General features: G+C 45.9%; 1 protein-coding gene across 26 annotated transcripts in view; it reads left to right on the top strand.

The window, feature by feature from the left end:
* Positions 1–3,249: 3,249 nt before the first annotated feature.
* LOC102902997 (F-box-like/WD repeat-containing protein TBL1X) overlaps positions 3,250–27,973 on the top strand; it is a 160,573-nt gene continuing 135,849 nt past the window's right edge. For 15 of the 26 annotated variants that reach the window (XM_042269579.2, XM_015990760.3, XM_015990759.3 and 12 more), the window contains exon 1: positions 4,882–5,020. The gene's annotated coding sequence lies outside the window, so the exon portion shown is untranslated. Of the gene's footprint in view, positions 3,372–4,392; positions 4,424–4,587; positions 4,666–4,881; positions 5,021–5,431; positions 5,616–27,973 lie in introns of those variants that run through there. The other 11 variants (XM_076561483.1, XM_076561470.1, XM_076561475.1 and 8 more) reach the window with 11 other exon arrangements.

Genomic DNA, 27,973 nt, shown 5'->3' with positions numbered 1-27,973 from the left:
CTCAGAGGTTAAGAGCACCAACTGCTCTTCCAGAGGTCCTGAGTTCAATTCCCAGCACCCACATGGTGGCTCACAACCATCTGTAATGAGATCTGGCACCCTCTTCTGTATAGATAATAAATAAATAAATAATTCTTTAAAAAAAATTTAGAAGTGGAAGAGGAAAAAGAAGATGAAGAAAACAAGTCTGGTGAGATGGCTCTGCTGGCAAAGGGACTTGCTACTAAGCTTGAAAACCTGAATTGGATCCTCTGTTCCCACAAAGTGGAAGAAGTGAACTGACTCAGAAATTGTCCTCTGACCTTCACACATGAACTCCATGAGGCAGGTGTGTGCACACATACAAATGAATAAATGCCCAAAAAATGGTTTATATATTTTCCTTTGAGGTAGCGTAGTGCCCTTTCTCCCTCCTTTTCTTCTTCTCCTTGAGACAGGGTCTGGCTTCCTGGCCACAGCTTTCCCGGAACTCTTGATCATCCTGCCTCTACATCCCACATGCTGGGATTGCAGGCATGCACCACCACATACTTAGTGCCTCAGTTATTCTTTTGCTCAGCAGTTTGTGCTACAATTTTGACTTTCTCTGGTTGCATATCTGTGCCCTAGGCACTAGCCCTTTCTGTTCTTCCAGAATCTAGTGCCAACACCAAACAGAGGAAGCTTGGTTTCCAATGACACCTGCTACTCCCTTTCTACTGTCATTTCCTCCCCTTGTTTTATTAAACATTAGCACACACATACTGACATGCACACACACTCATACACAAATATAGCAATATATTTGGAGCAGCATCTATAGCTCAGTGGTAGAGCACTTGAATGACCTGCGTGGAGCCCTGCAAGGTGGGAAAAGGCATTTTATGTTTGTCTTTTTTGTTTTTTCGAGACAGGGTTCCTCTGTGTGGCCCTGACTGTCCTGGAACTTACTCTGTAGCCCAGGCTGGCCTCGAACTCACAGAGAACTGCCTGCCTCTGCCTCTTGTGTGCTGGGACTAAAGGCATGTGCCGCCGCCGCCACCGCCACCACCGCCACCACCACCACCAACAACCACATGGCTTATATGTTTATCTTGACAGTTGTACTTTTGGTACTTCTTCCAATTTCTTTTCAGTTGTATAAGAGTTATGTCACAAGATATAGTAAAAGAGCAAAATTTATTTATTTATTTACTTATTTTTTTAGATAGGGTCTCACCATGTATCCATGGCTGGCCTGGAACTCACTATGTAGACATGGTGATCTGGCTGCCTTTGCCTCGAAAGTGCCATTACACTAGGCCAAAGAACTAAGTTTTTAAAGTTACATTTATTTACTTGCATATATTTGTATGCGCATGGGCATGTGTGTGGACATCAGAGGGGAGCTTTCAGGAGTCAGTTTTCTTCTGTGCTAGCCTTTACTGGATGAATCATCTCCCCAGTCTTATTTTATTTCCTATTTATTGCTAATGTGGTTATTTCTTACCACATGAAGTTTAAGACTTCTTTGGGGGCTGGAAAGATGGCTCAGCAGTTAAGAGCAAGTATTTTTCTTGCAGAGGTTTTGTTCTAACACCCACATGGACAGCTCACAACAGCCAGTAACTCTAGCTTCAGGGGATACAACACCCTCTTCTGGCTTCCACAGGCACTCACATTCATGTTCAGAGACACATCAACACATCGATACATAATTTTAAAAGGAAACATCTTCAAAAAAGAGAGGTCCTTGTATATTTTTAATGCTAATCCTTTGTCAGACATGGATTTTACAACTGTTTTCTCTGTTTCTGGCTTGTCTTCCATTCTCAGCAGTATTTTTGCAGACTTCCATAATTTTGATGAAATCCAACTCACTTTTTTCATTCATGCTTTGGTATTATATGTCAAGGCACCGTTGATAAGAAAAGAATAATTTCTGTGTTGCCCAAAGGAACACAAGAACAAAGTGAAATTCATCAAGTTGAATTCTTTTTGCAAAATGTGTTCACCAAGACTGAAACACACACACACACACACACACACACACACACACACACACACACACACACACAGTGTACCTTACTCCTTTCCTCTTCAGAGGGCACTAGCTGCTTCCTCTCTGTTATTTTCATGTTTTCTTCCACACCAGCACCTACAGCAAAGGGCCAGAGTAAATAAATAAAACTGTCTAATTTTCCATTCATGTAATAGCACTTCAGAGAGAATTTTGGTAATTTTATTATTAAAAAGGGGGTCTGTTTTCTTGTCTTTAGGTCTTACAATGTTGTGGTGGTTACTATGAGTCTTTATTACAAACTCTTGACTTATGTTTTTGTTTGTTTGTTTGTTTGTTTTTTGGATAGGATCTTGTTGTGTCTATCTCCGTCTAACCCTGCCTCAGCCTTTCAACTTTTGGGACCTTACCCATAGCCCTCTACCAACTTTCTTTCTTTCTAAAACAAAGCAAAACAAGGGCTATTTAGTCATTATTCTTAGGTATATGTGTACTTTTGAGAATTTCTGTGCCCCACATGCATGTAGGAGCCATAGGAGTGTAGAATGAGGGCATAGTATATCCTGGAACCAGAGTTACAGGTGGCAGTGGTCTGGCTTGTAGATGCTAGGACCTGAACCTGAGTCCTCTGTAGGAGCAGTAAGTGCTCTTAATCCCTGAGCCATCTTTCCAAATCCCTAGTCCTTGACTGTCCAAAAGCAAGAATTGGGATTATTGCTATTCTATATCACCCTGGCAAAGTAGAATCAAACCTCCCACTTTATGAGTCAGAGGAGTCCTGTAATAAAACCTAGTCACTCTGCTCCCTACTTGGAAAATGAGATTTTTCCCCCACCACTTTCCTATTCTTTAAAAATGATCATCACTTGCCAGGTAATAGAAACATGCAGGGGAGCTTTTAACCAACTTCAGTTTGGAATTTCCAAGCACTAATTTGGACAAGTCAAGCTGGGCAGGCTAGGTGGGTAGGGTTTGCTGCGCAGCTACTCCAGGGTCTGTGGTAGCTAGAGCTGGCGACCGGGTAAAGCCTGAAGCTGTAATGATGTCAACTTGTTATTTACTTTCCAAATCTGAATGACTGAGCAAGGCGAAAGGAGAATCAATCAACCACAATGTGACCCTACAGGCGGAAAAAACGCAGCGCTACCACCAGCATGCAGTGGGGGAAGGGAAGCACGTGTAAATCGGGCTAGGGTTGCATCATGAGCGGGCTCGGGTTTTCGATTGCACCCTTCGTAATACCTCAGCATCAGTCTGCTCGAGCTCAGGAGCCCGGGAGCTACGAAGGGCAGGCTCAAGGGAGCCCCACCAAATCCTTTGGGGTGGGGGGACTTGAATGGCAGCCGATAGCTAATAAGCCAGTGTTCTGCTGATTCACAATTATGGAGACTGTGTAAGTGTGTATTTTTTATTGATGCGCTCTAATAACGGTGTACCAACAGTCGTTTGACATCTTTGACGTTTCGCAGCAATATTTTGCAAGGTAATTTTGAGGTCCGCCTGTTTGATGGAGAACCGGCCCCTTAAAAACTCGCCCCGGGTTCTCCCCCTCCCCCTAACCACCAGAGCAACAAACGCCTAGTGTTCAAGGAAGGAGCAAGTGAGGTTAGAGTTTAAATTGCTGAGTGTTACTGGGCTCTTAGCACCAAGCTCATTAGAAGCCTAAGGGAGGGGCAAATTGATTTTAAAAATACTCAACAAGGCAGACACCAAAGGTGCTGAGGAGGAGGGCCGGATATTTATTTAATTGAATTAAAGCCGGGAGTTGGGGGGAATCGTCACCAACGTGGAAGGGAGGAAGAAGCGCCAGGGCTGGGCCTTACCAGCCATGGCAACAGAAAACACTTTGCCAGCGCCTGCGGTTTCAGGCCTGGGGGTGGGGATTTGCAGATCTGAGGACCCCAGTACCCTAACATACTCCTCCCCAGTTTGTGTCTTCGTCTTGTACTGAAGCTTCTCCCCTATGCATTTCTGATTCTTGGCTGGGAGGTGTTTTGCAAAGGTCATGGCTGCGCCCGAGTCATTTTTTTTTTTTGTGGGTGGGCGTAAAGGCAACTGGGGGGGGGTGCTTTAAATTGTTAATTTTGAAGGAGATGTTCCTGGAGACGGGTTGCACGAGGACCTCCTAGGCCAGCTGGGCGGCTTCATCTTTGAGGTGGGGGGATGGTAACACTTTCAGTGGCTTGGGTTACCATTCCCTCCCCCAACCTGCAGGGTGGCCCTTGTTCCCAACCCCCTCAAAGCCACCTTGGAGTGCCAGGGTTTGGGATTGGGTACGCTTGTGGGGGCCCTGTTCCCCTCATTCCTCTCCGAGCCTGTAGAAAAGGAGCTAGGGACTGGGTTGGGGCCCAGAGGGCAACGCTTGGGCTTCCCTCCTCCACCTTGGGCGTGGGGCGGGGTGAAATGGGGGTGGGGAGGCTTTAGGGTGAAGAACTGTGCAGGGATGTAAGTCTCTTCCCTGCCCCCGGGGGGCTGGGTCTGGACTTGGTCTGGGTGAGGGCGGGCCTGGCGTCCTAGCCCTCAGTGGGGGGAGGGGCTGCCGCGTGGGGACGCGGGGGCCCCCCCAAGGCGCTGGGGGAGGGGCCGGCGGGGACGCTGTGGGGGAGGGTAGAGCCGTGGAGTGCCTCCTCCAGGTGTCTGGGGAGGGCGGCTTGCTGGCGACCCCCTTGGCACATCTCCCAACCACGGTAGGCGCGCTCGCGTCCGCTCCCAGCGGAGGTCACTGGCCGTGTCGGTCCCTCCCGCCGTCCCGCCCTCTCCCGCCGCCGCCGCTCCCAGCCCAGCCCCCCCAGTCTCGACGCTCGGGAGCGACAAGCCGCCAGCGCCCCCGCCCCGCCGCCGCTGCAGCGCCCTCCGGCCGCCATTCGCCACCGAAACTTTCCAGCGCCCGCTCTTCTCGGGGACTCGGTGGCGGGCCGGGGGCGGCGCGCGGCTGCTCCGGGGCGCCTGGCCCTCGTCGGCCTCCGCGCGGCCCGGGCTGGGTGACGGTGGACCCGCCAGTAGGCACAGAGCGCGGCCACAAGTTGCACGGCTCGCGGCGAGGTGAGTGCACGCCGGGCAGGGGCGCAAACTTCTCGGGCCGAGGGGCCTGGCGGTGACCCCAGTCGCGGAGGTCGGACCCCGGAGCTCCTGGAAGGGCAAGTTCCCGTGTGTCCCCCCAACCCCCAGGGCGGGCGCGCTCCCTGCATGCTGAACAATACCTCCGGGGCGGCCGCTCCCCAAAGTGGCCGCGCGCGCGGGGGGCGGGAAAGGCCTGGGTGCGCCTTTGTTTTGGGGAGGGGGACAGGCAAGTTTAGGGAAGCGCTGCCGTTTAGTCCCTGCATCTCTTTGTCTGCGGCTCCAGAGGGGGCTGGCTAGGCTGACCTGGGTCGCTTTGGGACTTGGGGGCCGCGCGGGATCCCCTTGTGGGGGAGGGGAGCCCCATTCATCCTCGAGGCGCGGGCCGGCGCTCCCGGAACCCCGTGGACGCGCGGCGGCGCGCGGGGGAGAGAGGCTGGCCTGCCTGTGCTCAGTTTCCGAGGCACAAACTGTCAAGGAAGTCCGGGAGCCCCCTCCCCACACCCACTCCCAGGCCTCGTCTCGGGAACCAGGCTCGTGGGGGGGATTGACACCGATGGAGGGCGGCTCCCTCGGCTAGGTGAGGGTGAGCTACCGCCCAGCGCGGCCTGGGGAGGGTGTAAACCTGTTGCTTTGGGGCTGGGGAGGGGTTCTCCAGATCTGCCCTCACCCACATCCCTGTCTTAGGAATTTCCCTTAAGCAGAGACGGATGCTGGGAGCGGGAGTTTATGTGGGAGGGGTGCACCTTTGAACATTGGTGATCTCCGGGTTTTGTGACAACTTTAGGAGGCTGGAGGCCTGCGGTGCTGGATGGGGCCTGGGTTTCACGTGCGTGACCAGTGCGCAATCAGGAGCTCGGGGCTTTTTTTGTTGTTGTTTGTTTGTTTTTTTTTTTTTTGCTGGGGGGTTTTATTTATTTATTTATTTATTTATTTATTTTATTTATTTATTTTTTGCAGTGACTGGCATTCTCAGAGCCCTCCGCACTGTAAATTCCGCAGTTAGGGTCAGCTCCAACCAAGTGTTGTGGAGCAAAACCTAAAACAGCTCGCCTCCCGCCTCCCCCCTCCCCCAGAACCTAAGCCTCACTGCTAGTGCAAGTGTTTGTTTCTGTTCTGCTTTGGTGTGTGCGCCTTGATCTGACTTGTGTTTTGCTCTGAGCTAGTCCCTGGTTTAACTTGAAAGAGGACACAGGACTATAGGAGGAGTGAGTACCTTGTCCCCCAGGCGTCAGTTTAGGGTAGCAAATAGGTCTTGATGGCTCTATGAAATTTACCATTAGTCATTTCTAGAAGACACATAGAAGAAATGAAAGTGTTGAGTGTAGATGGCGCTTTTATTTTTAAAGGGATTTCGTGTCCAAGTGTGCTGCACATTTCATGGAACCACCCACCTGGGTAATTAGTACAACGATGAAAGTTGAAGTTCAGTTGATCCACTTATTAAAATGGCCCCCTAAAGCTTTTCAAGCCTTTAATCACGCGCGCGCGCACGTGCACGCGCGCGCGCACACACACACACACAAACACACACACACACACACACACACACACACACACACACACACACACACACCTGTGGGACTGGCAGAGGCGATTTGGGGTGTAAGGCTCCCATCTACCCCAGGATACCTTCTTACTCGAGTCAAAGAAATTCATTTTGGCAGTACTACTAAAAGAAAAAGGAAGGCATTTTACCCCTTTTATGGTATTGGACAAATACTGATTTAAAAATTACCTCGGTTTTGCTGTTGGGTAAATGCTGAGTACTCGGCTAGGCCCAGAGTCACACCAAAGCATTGGAAATGGAGGCTGCTTGCTATCCAGTAAGGGTGGGCTACCAGGATCCTTGGAGTGCTGACAATTGTCTTTGATCCAGGCTCATATATTTGAATGCTTATTTCTCAGTGGAAACGTGTGTAGGAAGGTTTAGGAAGTGTGGCCTTGTTAAGGTATGTGTGTCATTGAAGGTGGGCTTTGAGGTTTCAAAGGCCCACAACATTCCCAGTTAGCTCTCTCTGCCTGTGTTTGTGGATCAGCTGTGAGCTCTCGGCTACTGCTCCCGTGCCATGCCTGCCTGTTGCCATGCTCCCTGCCATGATGGATGGTCATGGACTAATTAGCCCTCTGAAACTGTAAGTCCCAATGAGGTCTTCCTTCTACAAGTTGCCGTGGTCCTGGTGTCGTCTCACAGCAATAGAAAAGTAACCAAGACAATTGGATCATTCCAGAGAATTATAAACACCTTCAAGTTTTATATATTAATCTCTATGTCTTAAGTTTGTGTGCTTTAGTAGGCAGTACAGGGATCCCTGTAGTGTGGTGTAGGAGTGTGGAATTGTAAATGGTCCTGAAGAGTGTTTCTTTTGTGTGTGTGTGTGTGTGTGTGTGTGTGTGTGTGTGTGTGTGTCCGTCCGTCCTCGTGTGTATGGAGATGTTTGTGCACTTTGTTTCTGGTTGCATGTGTGTATGCATGATGTCGGTCAGAGGTTGATAAGAATAGGCTGTCTTAGTTGGTAGCTATCCACCTTATTTTGCAGGCACGGTTTCTCACAGAGCCCAGAGCTCACTAATTTGGCTAGAGTAGCTGACCAGCAAGCCCTAAGGATCCTCCTCAGTGTTGGGATTATAGACACAGGCTGCATGCAGCACCCACATTTTTACATAGGTCTCCAGGGATTAAACTCAGGTCCTCACTGTACTGACTGAGTAATCTCCTTGAACACCATTTTTATATATCAGAGAGCCTGTGTTTTTATTTTTATGGTCCCATGGTGATTCTACCTTTAGGTTCTTGGGAGGGTATTTATTGACCCCCATAGCTGAGAAAGTGGTTGCTTAGAGCAACTGAGTTGCTGTGTTCTTTCTGAGTAATGATTGGAGACAAGACAATGCTTTATCCCCACTTGGCCTGAACTGTGAAAGGGCCCCCAAATTGACCAGTTGCTGGACCATGAACTCCTGTAATTTTTCTGAGCAACATTTTATGTATACACAAAAATCAAAAGGAGGGGCTAAGGATATAGATCAGTTGCTAGGGTACTTGCTTAGCAATCAAGAGGCCTGGTGTTCAATCCCCATCTATGAGTGTAATCTTAACACTGAAGAGGTAGAAAAAGAAGGTTAGTAGGGGCACAGCTTGGTTGCAGAGTGCACGTCTTAGCTTGAATGCATGAGGCCTTTGATTCAATCCCCTTGCCTCCAGAAAGAAAGAAAGAAAAAAACCAGAAAACTGTACATTTTGGTGTGCGAATAAAGAAATAGACTTCACTTTACCATAGTGTCCCTGCAATGAAGATTTCATTTTTTAAAATTACATTTTTATTGTGTGTGTGTGTGTGGTGTGTGTGTGTGTGTGTGTGTGTAAGTCGTCAGGACAACTTGGAGGAGGAGTCAGTTCTCTGTTTCCATCATGTGGGTACTGGGTTGTCAGCTTTGGCACCAAACCCCTTCCTTACTGGATAAGCCACATTACCCACCTTGTGATGAGGACTTTATAGAACTTCCTGCTATGGATTATATTCACTGTTTCCATTTTCCAGCCAAGGAAACTTGACTTTTTTTTGCAATTAGAGACAGGGCTTCTCCTTTGTAGCCCTGGCAGTTCTAGAACTTACTCTGTAGACCAAGCTGGCCTCGAACTCACAGAAATCCACCTGCTTTCCAAAGTGCTGTGATTAAAGGCATGCACCACCACCGCCTGGCTGGAAACTGACTTTAAAAAAAATGATTTGTTTATTTTTATTTTATGTGCAATGGTATTTTACTTATATATATATGTCTGTGTGAGGGTGTTGGATCCCTTAGTACTGGAGTTACAGACAATTGTGAGCTGCCATGTGGGTGCTGGGAATTGAACCCAGGTCTTCTGCCATCTCTCCAGCCCTGGAAACTGACTCTTAATGGGGGAGTAATGCATTCATACATAGGGGAGGCAAGGGCATGTGAGTCCCAAGGCTCAGCTCTTAAACTTGATCTTCCTCTGCCTTCTTATCTATCTAATGTGGATTTTCCCACTCGAGACAAGAAATCTATAAATTCCATTCCCTTTTTCTGTCCCCTCAGATCTCAACTAAATGTTGGTAGAGATCTGCCAGTCAGTATTCGTTTTTGTTTTTGTTTTCAACATATTGGAAGGCAGACCGTGGTACAGGGATTATTTTCTTCTGTATCTTTGCCACTGAGTCACATGTGTGTGTCCTTAGACTTCAATTAGCCAAAAACCGTTCTGGTCTATCGGAGTCCATTTTATGGATTGAACAGCACATGAGACTCAACCAATAACATGTCCTACTGGACAGTTAAATGTGCAAAATATTGCCCAGGGCTGTTCTGGTATTACTTAGTGAAGTTTTCATAAACAGAGCAGGAATTTGAGTATAGTTTTGTAGGGAGGTCTTGTGATTTTGAAATAATTCACAGGTAGACTTACTTAAACAATCTTGTGTGTTTGTGCATATTCATGTGTGTACATATTCATGTCACTGGACAACCTCTGTTGTTTTTCCTCAGGTATTGTCCATCTTGATTTTAATTTTTTTGTGTGTATCTGTGCACGTGTGTTCAGATGTGTGAGCATGTGGAGGCCAGACGTTGACATTCAACTTCATTTATTTTTCATACAGGGCCTCTTATTGGACCTGGAGCTCACCAGTTTATACACACTGGAGTTAATATACACCACTTGACCAGTGAGTGCCAGGGATCTTTCTTGTCTCTACCTCACAGCTCTTGGATTATAGGCATATACCACAATACCTGTAGTTTTAAATGGATGCTAAGGATCTGAACTTGGGTCCTCATGCTTGCATGCAAGTACTTGACCCACTGGGCCTTCTTCCCAGCCCCCCCTTTCCTTTTTTTTCTGAGACAGGGTTTCTCTGTGTAGTTTTGCACCTTCCTTGCCTTTTTTTCCTTTTGAGACACGGTCTCATTAGGTAATTCTGATGAGCCTGGGACTTGCTTTGTAGTCCAGGCTGGCCTTGAACTCAAGATATCGGCTGCTTTGTCTCTCAAGTGCTTCGATTAAATTTAAGCTATGTGCCAGCATGCCTGACCGTCACCTTGTATTTAGAGACTAGGTCTTTCATTGGCTGGGAGCTCCCCAGTGAGGCTAGGCTGATGATCTAGTGTTCACCACAGCTTTAAAAAAAATTATTAAGAGTTTTTTAATTCATTTTACATACCAATCACATATTCCCCTCTCTCCCTTCCTCCTGCCCCCTAGCCTTCCTCCCCAACCCACTCCTCATTCCCCCCCACAAGAAGGCAGGGCCTTCCATGGGGAGTCAGCAAAGCCTGATACATTCAGTAGTGGCAGGTCCAAGTCCCTCCCCCTGTCAAGACTGTCTGCACAGCCTTTTTCCCCTCCCACTGAGACAGGGGTTCTCTGTAGCCCTGGCTGTCCTAGAACTTACTGTTGTAGACCAGGCTGGCCTCGAACTCACAGAGATCTGCCTGCTTTTGCTTCCCGATTAAAGGTGTGTGCCACCACTACCTGGTCATTTTTACTTTTTATTCTGAGACAAGACCTCATCAATTGCCTAGGCTAACTTTGAATGGTGGGTGATCATCCCGAGTAGCTGGCATGATGGGCCTGTGTCACCATACCTGGTCTGTGTCTGATGTTTTCAGTCTCCTGTAAGCTCTGGGTGCCTTGGGCTTCTTCCAGCCCTTTCTTGAAGATGAAATCCTAAATATTGAGTTTGAATTCAGGAGGTCAGAGTCTTCCAGATTAAAAGACCCTACAGAGGGAGTGCTTCCACAAGGTGCTAGTCACAGCAGTCAATTCTTTTAAAAAATGAAAACATAGCTGTTAGTGTTTCCTGAACATTGGCCCTTGACTCAAGGTATTTTTATTAGTTATTTGATATATTCTTTGCTTAGTTCTGTGCATGTGTTAGAGATATCATTTGTAAGGGAGGACGAGGGAAGGGGGAAACCCAACTTTGTGTCTACTGGAGACATCTTTTTGCATCTGTTCTCATGTACTATTTTTATATTTTGATTTTAATTTTACTTATTTGGATCCATTCATTCCTTCTCTCCCCCTCCCTTTTCCTTTCTGTTCTTTGAGGGGGGGGTCTCAATACATAGTCCTGGCTGGTTCTGTAGACCAGGTTTGCCTGCCTTTGTTTCCTGAATGCTGGGCTTAATTCATATATATATATTTGGGTTTCTCTATGTAGCTTTGCGCCTTTCCTGGAACTCACTTGGTAGCCCAGGCTGGCCTCCAACTCACAGAGATCCGCCTGCCTCTGCCTCCCAAGTGCTGGGATAAAAGGCGTGCGCCACCATCGCCCAGCTTAATTCATATTTTGTGTGTGATGTATGTATGTGTTTATGTGTGTGCACATGGACACAGATGTGTATGCACATGTTTCTGTGTGTGTGTGTGTGTGTGTGTGTGCGTGCGCGCGCTCACATGCACACGCACACCAAAGGTTGATGTCAGGTGTCTTTCTCAATCATGCTCCATCCTACCATTTTTGGAGACAGCGTCTCCCTGAACTTGGAGCTCTCACCAGTCCTCCAGTGCTGGGATTTCAGATGTACACTGGCGCCATTCCTGGCTTTTACGTGTGGATGGCGGGGATCCTAACAGGTCTTTGTGCTTGTATGGAAAGCACTTTACTGACAGAACCATATCCCTATCCTCTACTTGTTTTATTTTGAGATAGAGTTTTTACTGTATAGCTCAGGCAGGCTTTGAACTTGATGTCTTCCTACATCATTCTCTCCCAAGGGCCCCACCTGCTGGTTGAGCACCTGTCAGGCGGGGAGGCAGCGCCTCCAAGGTTGATGTTTTTGGTTGTGTGTGGTTTTTGAGACAGGGTCTCACTATGTAGACTAGGCTGGCCTGGAACTAGCAAGAGATCCATCTGGCCCTGCTTCATGAGTGCTGGTATTAAAGGCGTGTCCCACCAAACCTGGCCTCCCTATTTTCCCCTTGAAGACTATGAGCTTCTTTGCTGACTCAGCACCTTGCTGGCCTTTATGACGTGGACTTTTTTCTGTGCCTTCCCACACCCATCTTTTTATTTTGCTTCTTTCAATTATGTTTCTGCTGGTCTGGCTCGTGAGGCTCATGTGAGCCACAGAGAAAAGATGGAAAGGAGGGAAGGGTAATGGAGGGCGAGCCCTGAGGGGAAAATCTTGCCTCCAGTCTCGTCTCCAAAGGCCAGTTCCTTCCTTCACACTAAAAATAGTCAAAAGTTTATCTTTCCAACATTAAGAAAGGATAAATGTTTACAAAATGATTTTAATCTTGCTTCCTCATTGGAACTAGTTTTTAAACGTATTTGGTAGTGAAAGATTAACAATTTATTGAATGTAGTGTACATATGACTTTTTTAAATGAGAAAAGGGTGAGTCCTAGGTGTCAGAAAACCTGAAGGGGGCCAAGAGTCTTGTCTCAGCCCAGAAACTATGATGATCTGTGCATTGCCAAGGGATCACTGTATGTAGGTCACAGTACAGACTAGGGAAATCTTGATCAGGAAGGTGGGGCTCAGAGGGGGGGAACCCCAGGATTAATTTGAAATACCTTTATGCCCAGCAGGAAATGAAGACAAAACCTGAACTGTGGGCTCACTATAGATGGCTTTTTTGAGTCAAGCTTCCCTCGATGGCTTATTTTGAGCTTGACCTCCCTCTGAGGGACTCTTTTTTTTTTTTTTCACCTACAGAAGAGGAGTCACCTCAGGGCAACCCAAATATCCTGATGGAGATAGGCATGGGGCCTCATCCTTCTGATCCCTTGAGGAGAACTGATTTCCGATCTTTTGGGAGAGCAGTATGTGGTGGCAAGCACCGAGCCTTTTCTCCAGCCCTGCCTCCGCCTCTTGAGTCTCTTCCTTCAGCCTCTAGAGGGCTGGGACTGCAGACGTGTATCACACAGCCGCCGGCATAGCAGTGTTTTGGGGGGGGCAGGGCAGTGTTTGGGGGGCAGGGTATGCTAGGAAAGAAATGACCATAGCTGCTGACAGCTGCAATAAGAGTCTCATGCTCACAGGGGAAAAAAAAGGGAAGAGAGGAGAGACAGTCCTGGGAAAATGCTTGAATTTCAGGCTTCTAGGTATGGGAAAGAGGCTGCCATAGAAACTCTGCCTTCCAAGCACTCAGATCCCCAGGAATACACAAAACTCTCTGGGTTTTTTTTGCTTTTTTTTTTTTTTTTTTTTAGATGTCAAAGATGGTTAGGTCTAGCTTGAGGTCAGCTTCTTGTTATTTGTGATGAGGAAAATCCCCAGATAGCCCCGTCTCTTGTTTATGCAGACCCAGGAAGGAACCAGAGGAAACACTGGCCAGCCTGGAATTTGATTGCCACACAGGTAGGCTAAGAAACCTGGAAGGGTATAATAGGTAGGGGAGTGAGTGTCTCAAGCTTTGGCTGGTTGCTGGCTCTAGATGCTGCTTCTGTTTGCATCTGTATAGCTGGTGGCATAGTGAATTGAGCCAGAGGTTTGGGGACTATGCTGGTCAATTTTTTTTTTTAAACTTGACACAAGCCAGGGTCATCTTAAGAAGAGAGAACCTCAACTGAGAAAATATCTGCACCTGATTGGCCTGTGGGTAAGTTTGTGGCACATTTTCTTTGTTAATGATTGATGTGGGAGGGCGCAACCCGCTGTGGGAGGTGCCATCCCAGAGCAGGTGGTCCAGGGTTGTATAAGAAAACAAGCTGTGCAAGCCATGGGGAGTAAGCCAGTTAATGGCACCCCTCCATGGCCTCTGCATTAGCTCTGCCTTCAAGTTGCTGTTGTTGTTGTTGTTGTTATTATTATTATTATTATTGTTATTTTTTGAGATTATAATATAATTACAATATTTCTCCCTTGCCTTTTCTCCCCACAAACCCTTCAATATACCCTCTGTAACTCCAGTACCATGGGATCTGTCACTCTCTTCTGACCTCTTTGGGCACCAGGCATGCAAGCAAAATACTCATATACATTAAATAGTACAATAAATAAATCTTTTTTAAAAAAATCGTTGCAATCTTTCTGTATAGAACTGCTGACAGGTATTTAACATCATTTAACATCTACAGTGGCTCAGAAGTGGGGTCCAGGCTGTTAGCTTCAAGCACAGGGCACTTGAGTATGCAAAGATTTTGAAGTCTTCCCCATAGATTAATCATGTGAAAATAAGCCATGGTAAAACTACAGAACTCGTTTTGTGTTTTAATTTTGGAAAAAAATGAAATGAATTCTTGTTTTTATTTTTGTTATTGAGACAGCATCTCATGTTGCTCAGGTTGGTCTCACATCTACGATGCAGCTGAAGTTGGCCTTGAACTCCTGATCCTCCCGCCTCAGCCTCCCAAGTCCTGGGATGCTGAGTGTGCACTGCTATGTCAGGCTTTAAGAAAAAAAAAAAAGCAAATTCTTACACTGCTCACTTAGACGTTTTACTTTAGGCCATACTTTTGTTTTCTGTGTTCTCTAGAAGACTCTTTGTCCTGGCAATTTGGCAATTTAGGTCTTGTATTGGGTGGTCTTGGTTAACTTTTCTATTGTCATGCCAAAACACCATGCCCAAGGCAACTTACAAAAGAAAACATTTAATTTGGTGACTTAATAGTTTCAGAGGGTTGGAGTCCATGACTGACCACCATTTTGGGGAGCATGACAGGAGGCAGGCAGGCATGGTGCTGGAGCAATAGCTTGAGAGCTTAGATGTTGAGCCACCAACCATGAGTCAGAGCAAACTAACTGGGAATTGTGTGGGCTTTTGAAACCTCAAAACCTGCTTCTAATGACACACTTCCTTCAACAAAGCCACACCTCCTAATCCTTCCCAAACAGTGGTACCAGATGGGGGCCAAGTATTCAAATATATGAGCTAATGGGGGCTATTCTCATTCAAACCACCACAGGTGGCCTGCCAAGTGTGTGGGGTCACTTGAACCTGTGTGCCCAGCAGTGCATATTTGTTTGTGTGTATGTGTGCACACAGGCATGCTAGTTAATGTTTGAATATCTGTGTGGAGGCCAAAGGTCAACATTGGATGTCTTCCTCACCTTGTATTTTGAGACATTCTCTCACAGAACCTGGAGCTTGCCCATTTGCTGTCGGTCCAGTGAGCTTCTGGGCTCTGCTTGTCTCTATGTATCCAGCATTGGGATTATAAATTACTACAGCTCAGCTGGCTTTTATATGGGTCTGGGGAAGGAATTCAGTCAGGTCCCCATGTCTATGTAATATGTGCATCACAAACCACATCATCTCCTTAGGGCTAAGTGTGAAGATTTTAATTAGGAAGCCAGACACAATTTTTTGGGGGTATGGGCACTTTTTTCTTTCAGATTTGTTAAGGATCAATATTTTATGTTGACTAAGTGCTGGGGTTGGGATGAATAGATAGTTATTTTTATCTCTGACTTGGACTGTTGCTTTTCCCATGATTAAAATAGGCACTGTATGGTTAACATCAATAGAATAGGATGTGTATTATAGTTATGAAACACATATTCTCTCTTTCTGTCACACACACAGACACACACACACACACACACACACACACACAGTAGTGAAGGTAAAACAGGTGGATATTGTCTTTGGCCTACTACTTTTTGTCTACTCACCACTGCCCAACTTCTGAATGAGGCCTTGTCTGGTGCCCAAGCAGGTCTCGTTTTAATGTTAGAAGCATGTCAGCAAGATCCTGTGACACTGCTTCAGCTCTGAGCCAGCATCCTCTTGTGTTTTTGTTGAGTGACAGCACTCAAGTATCCATTTGATGACTAACCAGCCAATTGCATGATTATAATATTCAGAAATCTGTCGGAGAGGATGGTCCTAAATGGGCTCCATCTTCTGAAACCTACTGATTTGTATTTCTTACACGCTTAAAGAATATGTGCAGGACGCCGGGCGGTGGTGGCGCACGCCTTTTATCCCAGCACTTGGGAGACAGAGCCAGGTGGATCTCTGTGAGTTCGAGGCCAGCCTGGACTACCAAGTGAGTTCCAGGAAAGGCGCAAAGCTACACAGAGAAACCCTGTCTCGAAAAACCAAAAAAAAAAAAAAAAAAAAAAAAAAAGAATATGTGCAGGTATTTCTTGGGAGTTGGAGGGGACTGGTTAAGGCAAGGGTAAAAGCCATTGGACCATAAATGCTCTTGAGTCCTGGAACCTGGCAGAGAGATCACAGAAGTGCATGGGCTGCTTACACTGTGGAAGGACTGTTGACAGAATACACTTAAGGAATGCAATGGCTTCTTCTTAGAAGGTGGCGCTATTAAAATGAGCTGTCATGGTTTTTCCATGGAAATAAAAATCAAATCAATTTTTGTTCAAATAATTGTATGTGAGGCTTTATAATTATAAAGGTCTGAAGTTAGCAAAATTATATAGCCCAAGTTAATTACATTAGTGTGTTCAAACAAAATATAGAGCAAGATTAGCATTTTCTGTGTCACTACAGGGCCTCCTAGCTTTAGCTGCTTTCTCTCCATCCTCCCTTCTCTCTTTCCCCTTCTGTTTTTTTTTCTTTCTCCCCCCTTTCTCTTTTCTTCCTCCCGTCTTACCTTCCTTTTCTTACTGAGCCCAAGGTCTGGTACATGCTAGGCAAACACTATACCACTGAACTACATTCCAAACATCTCAGTTGGCTGCCTTCAGGATACATTTTTTAATGTTTTGAACATCCTAGATTCGTTTTCAGGAAATTAGTTGAAACAAGAGACTGTTTTAATTTTAGTGGGGGCAGGGGTACAATTCCTTAAGTATCAAAGGCATGGGGTATAGTTGCAAGTTTTTCTGTGTCCCGCCTAGCCAGCGGTCGGGACAAGTCTCTCACCACAGTCCCACGGCCTTTTATAAAATAATCACACAGAGGCTTAATATTAATTATAACTGCTCAGCCATTAGCTCAGGCTTATTACTGACTAGCTCTTGCACTTAAATTAACCCATAATTGTTATCTATATTTAGCTGTGTGGCTTGGTATTTTTCTCAGTTCTGCCTTCACATTTTGCTTCCTCTGTGTCTGGCTGGACTCCTGATTCAGCCTTCCTCTTCCCAGCATTCTTCTTGTCTGCTTACCCCGCCTGTGCTTCCTGCCTGGCTACTGGCCAATCAGCGTTTTATTTATCAACTAATCAGAGCAACACATTCACAGCATACAGAACACCCCACAGCAATGGGGTAATTTGCCAGCTTTCTTTTTTTTTTTTTTTTTTGGTTTTTCGAGACAGGGTTTCTCTGTGTAGCTTTGCGCCTTTCCTGGAGCTCACTTGGTAGCCCAGGCTGGCCTCGAACTCACAGAGATCCGCCTGGCTCTGCCTCCCGAGTGCTGGGATTAAAGGCGTGCGCCACCACCGCCCGGCCAATTTGCCAGCTTTCTGTCAGTTGTACTAAGATGATGGAACCTAGGACACTGTAAGAGCGAGGCAGATGCTCTATCACTGAACTATTTCCATACCCCCCCACACCCCATTTAAGATTATAGCAGAAGATGACTCTGAATTGCTGTTCCTTCTACCTCCCAAATACCATGCCAAGCTTATGTGGTGCTGAAGAACAAATTTAAGAACAAAATTGTACATATGAGGCAAGTACTCTGATAACTAAGTTATAGCCAGGGTTCTTCTAGCCCCACCCCCCACCCCCCCCACTTAAAAAAATTATTTTTCAGCAGCCAGGCATGATGGTGCACACCTTTATTCCCAGCACCCGGGAGGCAGAGGCAGGCAGATATCTGAGTTCCAGGCCAGCCTGGTCTACAGAGTGAGTTCATTTATTTATTTATTATTATTTTTTTGAGACAGGGTTTCTCTGTGTAGCCTTGACTATCCTGGAACTCACTTTGTAGACCAGGCTGGCTTCTGCCTCCTGAATGTGAGGATTAAAGGCATGCTCCTCCACTGCCAACCTAAGATTTTATTTTAAAAAATTTTTATTTTTGTATGAGTGTTTTTCCTGCATGTTTCTTGTGTGCCTCTTGCCTGAGGAGATCAGACAAGGGCATGGGATTGCCTGAATTGGTGTTAGAGAAGGTTGTGTACTGCCATGTGGGTACTGGGTCCTCGGGAAGAGCAGTAGCAAGTGTTCTTAACTGCTGGGCCATCTCTCCAGCCCCCTTTTGAGACTGTCTCACTCTATAGCCCAGTGTGACTTGGTACTTACTGCAAAACTCCTAGCCCCCAAACTCATGGCTGTCCTTCTGCCTCAGTCTCTCAAGTGGTAGGTAGGATTGCAGCTGTGAGCCACCCTATATGGCCTATATGGCCTCAAGCTTGTCCTGAGAAGCCGGAATTGCCGGTGTTTACCACCATGACCATGCCCTGCTTAATTTGCCATTTTGGGGTCTTAAATTTATTTATGTTCTATGCCTGTCTTAGTAAATGAGCAGCCATTACCTTAGTCTTGTTTTTCTGTGATGCCTTCACTTTTTTTCAGTTCATGATTTGCTCTCCATTTTCCTGTTGTATTTACTTTTCCATTCCGTGTTCTATATTTGGACAAATGTATTTCTGTGGGTGGGTTTCTGCTGTCCCAGATGTTCATGGGAGTGGAATTTCCCCAAGCACACCAGGGGGCCTGGGTAGCAGCTAGTGCTTGTGTATCTCCTAGAGTTGAAATAGATGGCCCTGGATGTGGAGTGGGCAGCGGTTCCCTTTGTTTTGTTTCGCTTTTCCCTCAGTGTTTGCTTTAGTTTCGGTTGCTGGAGATATCGGCTTCAGGGATGTTTCCTTTGTCATAGACCTCATTTTCATTTATTTATTTTCCTTTAGCAGCACTGAAGACAGAGCTGTGTGCATTCTCTCTCCCACTGAGTGCCTTCCCCCAACCCCTCCACCCTTGACATAAAATTCTAAAACCTGCCTTTTAATTGAAGTTGCTTTTCCTAACCAGCATTGTTGAGGTATAAGTGACATGCCGTGAAAGCCACCATCTTAAATGAGCCATGTAAATCTTACCATTAGAAGTTTGTACAACATTGTCACTGTTGTCCATGTCCAGTTGTCAGTTGGCTCCCTAGCTCAGTCATGAGCAAGCTCTGGATAGGTTTTCTTTTCGTAGAATTTTAGAGCCCCTTTTAATGTGTCTGTTGATTGAACTTTCCGAGTTGTACTATTGGACTTAATTCTGGTCTCCCCTCCCTTTCTTCCCCAGCAGAGTGATTGATGAGGCAAGAGGAAGAGGGCTAGTATAATTGGCATCCTGCACCAAATTTCCTTTTTTTTTTTTTTTTTTTTTTTTTTTGAAGTGGAGTATCTCTATGTACCTCAGGCTGGCCTCAGACTTAAATTCTAATGCCTCAGCCTCCTGAGTGCTGAAGTCACCGGCATGGGCTGCCACACCTTCTTTCTATATGTACATTCTGGGGCTAGGGCTTTGTGTATGCTAGGCCAGCACTCTCCCGACTGAGCTACATTACTAGCCTGGGTACACTTTAGAAATAAATACTTTATTTTTATTTGTGGGATATGAAAATCTTGTGGAGTCTCATCTCTCCTACCATTATCTGGGTCCTGGGGATCAAACTCTAGTTTGTCAGGCCTCGGAGCAAGTACCTTAGCTGGTTGAGCCCTCTTGCAGCTCCTTGGCCACATTTTGGAAGGAGATACTTCAACCCTTCATAAAGACTGAAGCCTCTGGTCTCTTTTTTTGTTTTTTGTTTTTTAGAGACAGGGTTTCTCTGTGCAGCTCTGGCTGTCCTGGATCTCGCTCTGTAGACCAGGCTGGCCTCGAACTCACAGAGATCCGCCTGCCTCTGCCTCCCGAGTGCTGGGATTAAAGGCATGCGCCACCACCGCCCGGAGCCTCCGGCCTTTTTGGAGATTCTCTTGATTGTGCTCATAGAAGAAACATAAGCCTTTGTTACTGACCACCAGCAAGTAGGCATGATTTTTATAAAACAAAGGATTCACAAGACTCAGGAGCTCTTGTTAGAGGGGGAAATGGTTTTTCACCCCCTTGGAAGTGTTCATTCATAAATAAACAATGAATGGACAATGCAGATAGAGGAACTGGAGGCATGAGGTTTTCCTCTGGGAATTACGCTCATCTGTTGGGTTCTGTTCTGAAGGTGCCTGGCTGACACTTGCCTTTCTTAAGATCTCATGAGCTTGCTACCTGCAGTTTGTGTGGCCTCCAGCTTTCTCTCCAACTCTGTCTGCTCCTGCCCCAGGACTCTGGCCTGCACAGATCTGTCTGCTTCTGTCCCAGGACTCTGGCCTGCAATTTCTATGTGGCTCTTGGCTCTCTTTCAGAGATAGCTCTCTTTTTCTGTGTTTTTGATACAGTCTTGCTATGTAGCCTAGGCTGGCCTGGAACTCAGTATGTTGCCCATTTGGCAGTGATCCCAGTTCTAAATCCATTCATTTTTCTAAGACAGTAAATACATGAATGCTGCTTTAAAAAGAGTCCAGGCTGTGCGAATCTCTTTTTCTGCCATCCTCTAGAATACCTAATCTTCTACAGGGTAGAGTGTAACATTGTAGATTTTTTTTCTATCGATTTCCGAAGTCCTGTGCAAATACTCAGCCTCATGCTTTTAATCTAGAAGGAATCGTGTTATACCTATTTAGCTCCACCTACTTTGTTTTTGTTTTTTATTAAGGTATAATGGAAATAAAGTAGGAATGAAGCATACATTTAATCAATTTTTGCGTGACAACCAAATACCAAGTATTCTTCCTACTCTCCAGTTTCCTGGTACCTTTTGGTAATCTCACCTTTACCTCTGGATACCCCTGTTCTGCCCTCAGGTAACCACTAATCCTTGCCTCTCCCCACCCCCACCCTAAGCCTTTGTGCCTGCTGGGCACTTCCTCTATCACACAGCCTCAGATCCTGAGGTCAATGTGTAACCCTACAGGCGGTTGTTGAATTGGCCCTTGGAGGGCTTGCTGGCACACAGGAGGGACAGCCCCCATGACTCTGGAACGGTTGTGCCTGAGCCTAATATCTTCCCAGGGGAAGAAGCTGTTGGTAGAAGGCTCACACACGTGCTGAAGGACTCCTGCCTTCAAGGAAATCTTTGTAAATAATGGCAAGCAAGCACTCTGTTCTTTCTCGGGGCACTCTTCTCTCTTCCCTCCTAGACGGTTTGTTCCTTGTCTTATAAGGTTGCTGGTAGCTGAGTCACTAGGTTCCACATTTTTGTATCTGTGGTTGAATGTGGCTCCTGGGTTTCATTTCTTGATGGCAAAAAGTATCTGTTGGGGATATCCTGGCGTGGGTGGGGTAGGGTGTTAATAGTCTACAAACACCAGCCATGATACTCTCCCTCCTCCATCCAATGGGGGCTTATCCTTATTGATCCCTGCCAGTAGCTGGTATGGCCTTTGGATGAAGTGCTAGGAAAGGATGAGCACCTACCTATGTTTGAGAGGCAGGTAGCCATACCTATGCCTGTGCCTGCTGGGATGTAAGGGTAAACGGGCTGTATCACTTGTTTTTTTCTTTCAGAGCTAAATCAATTCCATATTTTATGCACCCCCATCCCTCAAAGAGCCACTCCCAAGCCAGTTAACCCAATTTGAATTCCTTGGTCTGTCTCTTTTTAAAAATAATTTATTTATCTTTATTTTATATGCATTGGTGTTTTGCCTGCCTGCATGACTGTGAGGATTTTGGATCTCCTGGAACTGAAGTTACAGACAGTTATAAGCTGCTATGTGGGTGCTGGAAATTGAACCGGGATCCTCTGGAAGAGCAGCCAGTGCTCCTAACCACTGAGCCATCTTTCTAGCCCTTGGTCTGTCTCTTGAGGAGCGTTATACAGGATGACTTTGGGGAAGCTAGAGATCATAGAATTATTTAGATCACAACCAATGGTTTGGTAACAATGATTTATTTTATTTGGGGGAAAGATATGCTCATGTTTCAGAAAGCAAGTCTATATGATCACCAACTGGTTCTGTCTTTCTCATTTGTAGGTGGTGCTGGAAATCTAACCTGTGAATGCTAGGTGAATTTTTGCTTCTGAGCCCCAAACCTCAGCCCCACATCTTTCCTCTTGATGCTGAGCAGAGCCCATTCTTAGCATAACTAGCTCAGAAAATGCTGTAGGAGGGAGGGGCTTGTGGTGGACAATTTCATGATTAAGTATGTAATCACTCCAGGTAGTGTATGGCTGACCAGTGAAATGATTCCATCCTTGGTGAACCAATGAGTTGATTGAGGTTACTTATAAGAGTAGGGGTGACTCAGGCAGCTGAATCACTAAAAATCCCACCCCAGTGTGGGTGACAACTCAAAAAAGCTGCATTCCTGAATCAGCTTTACCATAGAGATTTCCCTTGCAGTAATTGCTTACTGTTTGTACGACCTCAGGGAGGGGACTTTTGAATCTTACAACTTAAAAAAAATATTTAGTGTGTGTCCGAACACATGCTCACCATGTACTGCCTTGCCACAGTGTTAAGAGTGGAGGTCAGAGAACAACTTTGGGAATCTGTTCTCTCCTTCTACCATGAAGTTCCAGGGAATACCTTTACCTGATAAGCCAAAATCTTGAAACTTTCTGAGCTTTCCTGAGCCTGTAAGTTTCATTAACTTGCCAAGTCTTCTGAGCCTATTTCCTTCTTGTAGGCAATGTTTGATTTCATAAGAAATAGCTAAACACTACAGTCTCTGTAAGAGGACTATGTCTATGGGATGCTGGAGTTTAAAAATACCTGCAGTACATAGTTGTCACAGCATCAGGTCCTGGCTGCTGCCTAAGCATTTTTTTCCTGGGAGTGGGGTAGAGTACTGGGGAGACTGGGGATGGGAGAGTACGGGTGGGTGGACTGGGTGGAAATGGGGGTGGATGCTAGGGATTGAACCTAGGATCTTGCTTGTGTTAGGTGTGCTGCTTTGTATTGGTAAACTATACCTCCAATCTCCTTGTATGCTTTTACAATGACATTTCCTGAGAATGCACACAACTTGATCTTTTCAAGTGTGTGGTTGAGACCTTTCCTATTGTATTTACAAACTCGTCCACTAAGCATTTCTAATTCTAGAACATTTTTGTCACCTTCCAAAGAGATCCTGTGGCATCATGACATCACCCCCATCTTTTCTTCCCTGAAGCCCCTGGTAGCCACAGATCTCCTTTTTGTCTCTATGGATTTGTCTAGTCTTTGTGTTTTATAAAAATGGAGTCATGCATTATTATACATGCCCATTAATACTGGCTTATTGCTCTTAATTAAAAAAGAAAAATCATAGCCGGGTGTAGTGGTGCACACCTTTAATACCAGCACTTGGGAGGCAGGGGCAGGTTGATCTCTTCAAGGCTAGCCTGATCTACAAAGTGAGTTCCAGGACAGCCAGAGATATATAGTGAGACCCTGTCTCAAAACAAAACAAAACAGACACATAAAACAAAACAAAAATCCCATCAATTTACTTATTTGTGTGTGCATGTATGTGGCGGCCAGAGATTTCTTCAAGTGTCTTCCTTAATTGCCCTTCACCTTATTTTTTGAGATTGGGTGTCTCACTGAACTTGGAGTTCACTGATTGAGCCAGCCTTGCTGTCCAGCAAGCTCTGGGGATTTCTTCCTATCCCCATATACCTAAAGCTATGATTGGAGGTGTGTACCACTGTACTTAGCATTTTTTACTTGGATGCTGGGATCTGAACTCAGGTCCTCAAGCTTGCTTGGCATGCACTTTACACAGTGAGGCCTCTCCCCAGCACTTCTGTTAATATTTTTGTTGTTTACCCATGTTGAAGGATGCTTGGGGCTGAGAGACTTGGGTGTGAGGTGAAGGATGATAGGGAGTAGTCATAATCAGCATCTCCTGTGATTACATTGGGTGTGGAAATGGTCCACAGGCACAGAATTGTACATGAAATCCTGAGTGGTTCAGCTGTCAGTTGAGCCTGAACTGCCATTTTTCTCTTTCTCTTTCCATTCTTCTCTCAGTTTCCTCCACCCAGAGGTCAACTAGAAAACAGCTCAGAGGGCAAAATGCTTGCTATGCAAGCATGAGGAGCTGAATTCAGGTGCCTAGTATCCAGGTAAAAGTCTGGCCGTGGGTGCTCACACCTGTAACCCCAGTGCTGGGGATGTGGGCTACTGGTGCAGTGAGAGATCCTGTGTCAAAAAAAGTAAGGTGGGAAGTGTGATTGAGGAAGATACACAGAGTGGACCTCTATCTGGGCCTCTATATGTACACGAACACACACACAGACATGCACATGTGCACAAGAACACAGGCAAACAAAAACTATTTTTGGTCAGCTGCTTCTGCTGACCTCTGTCTTATGTGGTGGTGGGATTTTGGTGGAGTGTTAGGAATGGTAGGAAGTCCTTTTATGCGGTAAAGATTAAGGAAGCCTGACTTTCCCAAAGGTATGTGTGGCATTCATTTGGTGTCTGGGGGTGCTAAGCAGGTAGAACATTCCAGAGCCATAACCTTTGCTGACTTAGTAGTAAATCATGAAGTGTTTACTTTTTTGTGCCATTTGTGTATGTATGGCCTAATGTACAGTTCCAGGATTGGGTTTGAGAATATAGAAATTACTTTTAATTTTTGTGGTGCTAGCGATGGAACCTGGAAGCTGGTGCTTACTAGTCATTCACTCCACCCCTGAGTTTCTTCTCCCAGCCTCAAGGCTGATTTTATCCAGTTGTCCATGGGGATAGCTGTACTTGTTGTGGTTGGTAAGGCTGAAGGTATTTTTCTATATCTGTACTTGTTATGGTTGGTAAGACTGAAGGTATTTTTCTGGTTAATCTTAAAACAAAAGTTCATCACAGGGACCACCAACTTACTAGCCTCCTAAGCAACACAGCAGCACTCACCCCACTTTAGTTATTAAAAACAATTTGTTTTTCTATGTGTATGAGTGTTTGCATGTATGTGTGTGTATCACATGAGTGCAGTGCCTGGGGAACTCAGAAGAGATCACTAAATACCATGGAACTGGAGTTAGAGTTGGTTCAGAACTACCATGTGGCTGTTGGGAACTGAGCCCCTCATCTGCAAGAACAGGAAGTGCTCCTAACTGCTGGGCCATCCCTCCAGAATCCTATTTTTATAGCTTTGAAGGTCAGAATTCTGAAGAGAACAGCAAGCTACTTTCTTTCTGAAGGCCCAAGAGGTCAACCCCGTTTCCTTACTTTGAGTTTCAAAGGACCATTCTGACTATTTCATTGTCTTGTCTCCTTTTGTTATTGTTATACTTAGCCAAGATTTCTTTTCCTCTAGAGAGATTCTTGGTCATGTTTGGGGTTGTACTTGTACAATAGAGCCCCGTTTCCTTCCCAAGAGCCCAAGGTCTCTATTTGCTGCTTTGAGCTTTGGGGGCTTTCTCTGAGTTGCACCCACAGCCACTTCCATGCACTCTGACTTTAAGTTTGAGTCTTGAGCTGAGTTTGAGGGATGAGACTGCCACAGTGCCAGCAGGTAGGACCTAAGGCTTTGAGGATTCTGTGTATAACTTTGTGTGGTCATAAATCCATAGCTCTTGAGCTATGGCACTACAGAATGGTAGAGGAAGTCAAATGGGATTAGGATTAGAAAATTTAACTAATATTGCCTTGCTGATCAGAGTTTTATGCCTTAGAAATAATTTAAAAGTATATCAGTCACCTTTTTGCTTTGGTACTGTTACATAACAAATAGGACCACCCTATTCAGAACATTACATTTTTTTGGTGTCTCTTACTTATCTAGCAGTTAGTGGCATAGCCATGGCTGCTTTGGCTTGGCTAGTTAGTGTCTGGAAAGTCTGGTTAGGTTCTGTACTGGATGATGATGTATCTTGTACTGGGGCCAAAGGATCTTAGGGCAGGTCTTTGTGCTTCTTTCATCAGATATAATTAGGCGAGCATGCAGGCACATTTAAAATATCTGCTTGTCACTCTCAATAACATCCCTTTGATTAAGTCACAGCTTCTCTGGGGAGGTGGAGGGTTATTTTAGTTGGGAATAGCTATGGAGTCACATGGCAGATGGAACAAGCCTAGAAGTCTATTATCGGCAGGCAAGCTAGGATGGCTTTTGCTGTGTTTGTGGGAGGCAGGGAAGATGACCTAAGTACAAGAGTCTGGTTACTCTTAAGTCAGGAAATCATCTCTTGGTGGATGCTGGGAGCCCCGAGAGCTTGTTACATAAGGAACTCCTTGGTTCCATATTAGGGCTGTGATTTGCAGCTGAGACACTTGCATAGTCACAACTAGGGTGGGGGTGGGGGGCTTGTCCGAAACCAAGCTGGTGGAAGCCAGGGTTGTTCCCCAAACAAGAAAAGTGTTTTGCCCAAACACCAGGAGTCCTAGAGCTGAAAAGCAGGTCATGGGGCAATTTCATGCACTCTGTAGGTAAGAGTCAAATTTTACAAGGCTGCCCCATCTGGGGAGGGGAATTGGTGAGTTTTTTGAAGGGCCAGGTTAGGAATGACATAGCTGAAGGGTAGAGCGCATGTGTGAAGTGCTGGCTTCAGTCCTCAGCACTAGAGGGAAATGTTAACCGTCCAGAGTCCCACGGATAACTATGCACAGACCAGATGAAAGCCAAGGAGCTTGGTGAGGTTTCTGTTACTTTTGAATTATTTTTTTCTTTGTAGCTACGTTTTGCACCTTTAGTAATTCTTTCCTATTATTCACATTAAAAAATGAACCTTTTATTTGCTGTGGAAAATATGTACATTTTGGTAAGAGATTTCATTATGAACTCTAATTCCCTTTTTTCCTTTTCAAGGGACCCTTGCTGTGTTTTTTATGCACATAAAATTTTGGGTCGAGGGCAGTGGTGCTGGACATCTTCCCAGCCCTGATTGGAGCCTTTGGGGAGGGGGGGGAGCTTTATTTGGTTCACAATTTCAGATTACAGTACATCATTTCAAGGAAACCAGAGTAGCAAGAAATTGGAAGCAAGTGTTCACAGAACATCCACAGTCAAGAGCAGGGAGTACTGATTTAGAGGCTTGATAGCAGCACTTGTACCTTCTATGTTTTTTATGTGCCATAGAGTAGTCCAGGGTAATTACTGGGTGGCTGCTAATGGCATCAGTTGCAACATAAGTGAAAGTTGCACTCTGGTTAGGTGCTGTTTCTCAAGTATCTAGGGAGTAGCCTCTTCTCTGTCACTGTTAGTCCCTTCCTCCCTTTCCCACTCCTCCCTTCCCTTCTTCCATGGGGAAAGACACTCTGGTTAGCTGGGTTGCTGCAGGATAGGGCCTGTGAAGGGTGGGCCCTTCCCCTCCCTTCCCCTCCCTCCCTCCCTCCCTCCCTCCCTCCCTCCCTCCCTCCCTCCCTCCCTCCCTCCCTCCCTCCCTCCCTCCCTCCCTCCCTCTCTCCCTCCTTTCCCTCCTGAAAGGGTCTCCTGTATCTCAGGCTGGCTTCAGACTCCTGTAAAGTCAAGGCTAATCTTGAACTTCTGATTCTGATCCTCCTGCCTCTGCCTTCCAGGTGCTGGGATTATAGATGGCCATCCTCATGTCCAGTTGTATGCAGTGTTGGGGATGTGTGCAAGGCCAGCTCTCTATCCACTGAGCCATGTCTCCAGCCCCTCCGTTGTTCTTCTGACCATCTCTTAATTTGCCTCCCATCTCCTAGGCCATTAGGACAGGCCGGTAGGAAGGGAGATGGAAATAGAAGCATGAAGTAAATTGGGGTGTGTGTGTGTATGTAGGGGCCTGCTTGGCTTTGTTAAGAAAATGAGAAAGTTGGGTGGTATGTGTTTTCCAAGCATAGGACTGTCAGTTGGTAGTTGGTAGTTGTTTGCAAGTGACTACCTGATGTGTATGTTGCTCAGGCCAGACCTAAACTGAGGGTTTTCCTGCTTCAGCTTTCTGAGTGTTGAGATTGACAGGCATGTGTCATCATGTCTAACTATCCAGAAATTCCTTATGTTTGGTAAAGAAAGAATTTTCTTGTGTATGCTGATGGCTGGCCCCCTTTCCTCCCCTCCTTCCCTCCATTTCTCTTTGCGGTGCTAAGATTCCAACCCTAGGCAAACACTCCTGTTTCTTCTTCAAAAA

This window comes from Peromyscus maniculatus, chromosome X (genome assembly GCF_049852395.1).
Source record: "Peromyscus maniculatus bairdii isolate BWxNUB_F1_BW_parent chromosome X, HU_Pman_BW_mat_3.1, whole genome shotgun sequence".
Lineage (NCBI taxonomy): Eukaryota > Metazoa > Chordata > Mammalia > Rodentia > Cricetidae > Peromyscus > Peromyscus maniculatus.
This window is presented reverse-complemented; position numbering and strand designations above follow the sequence as displayed.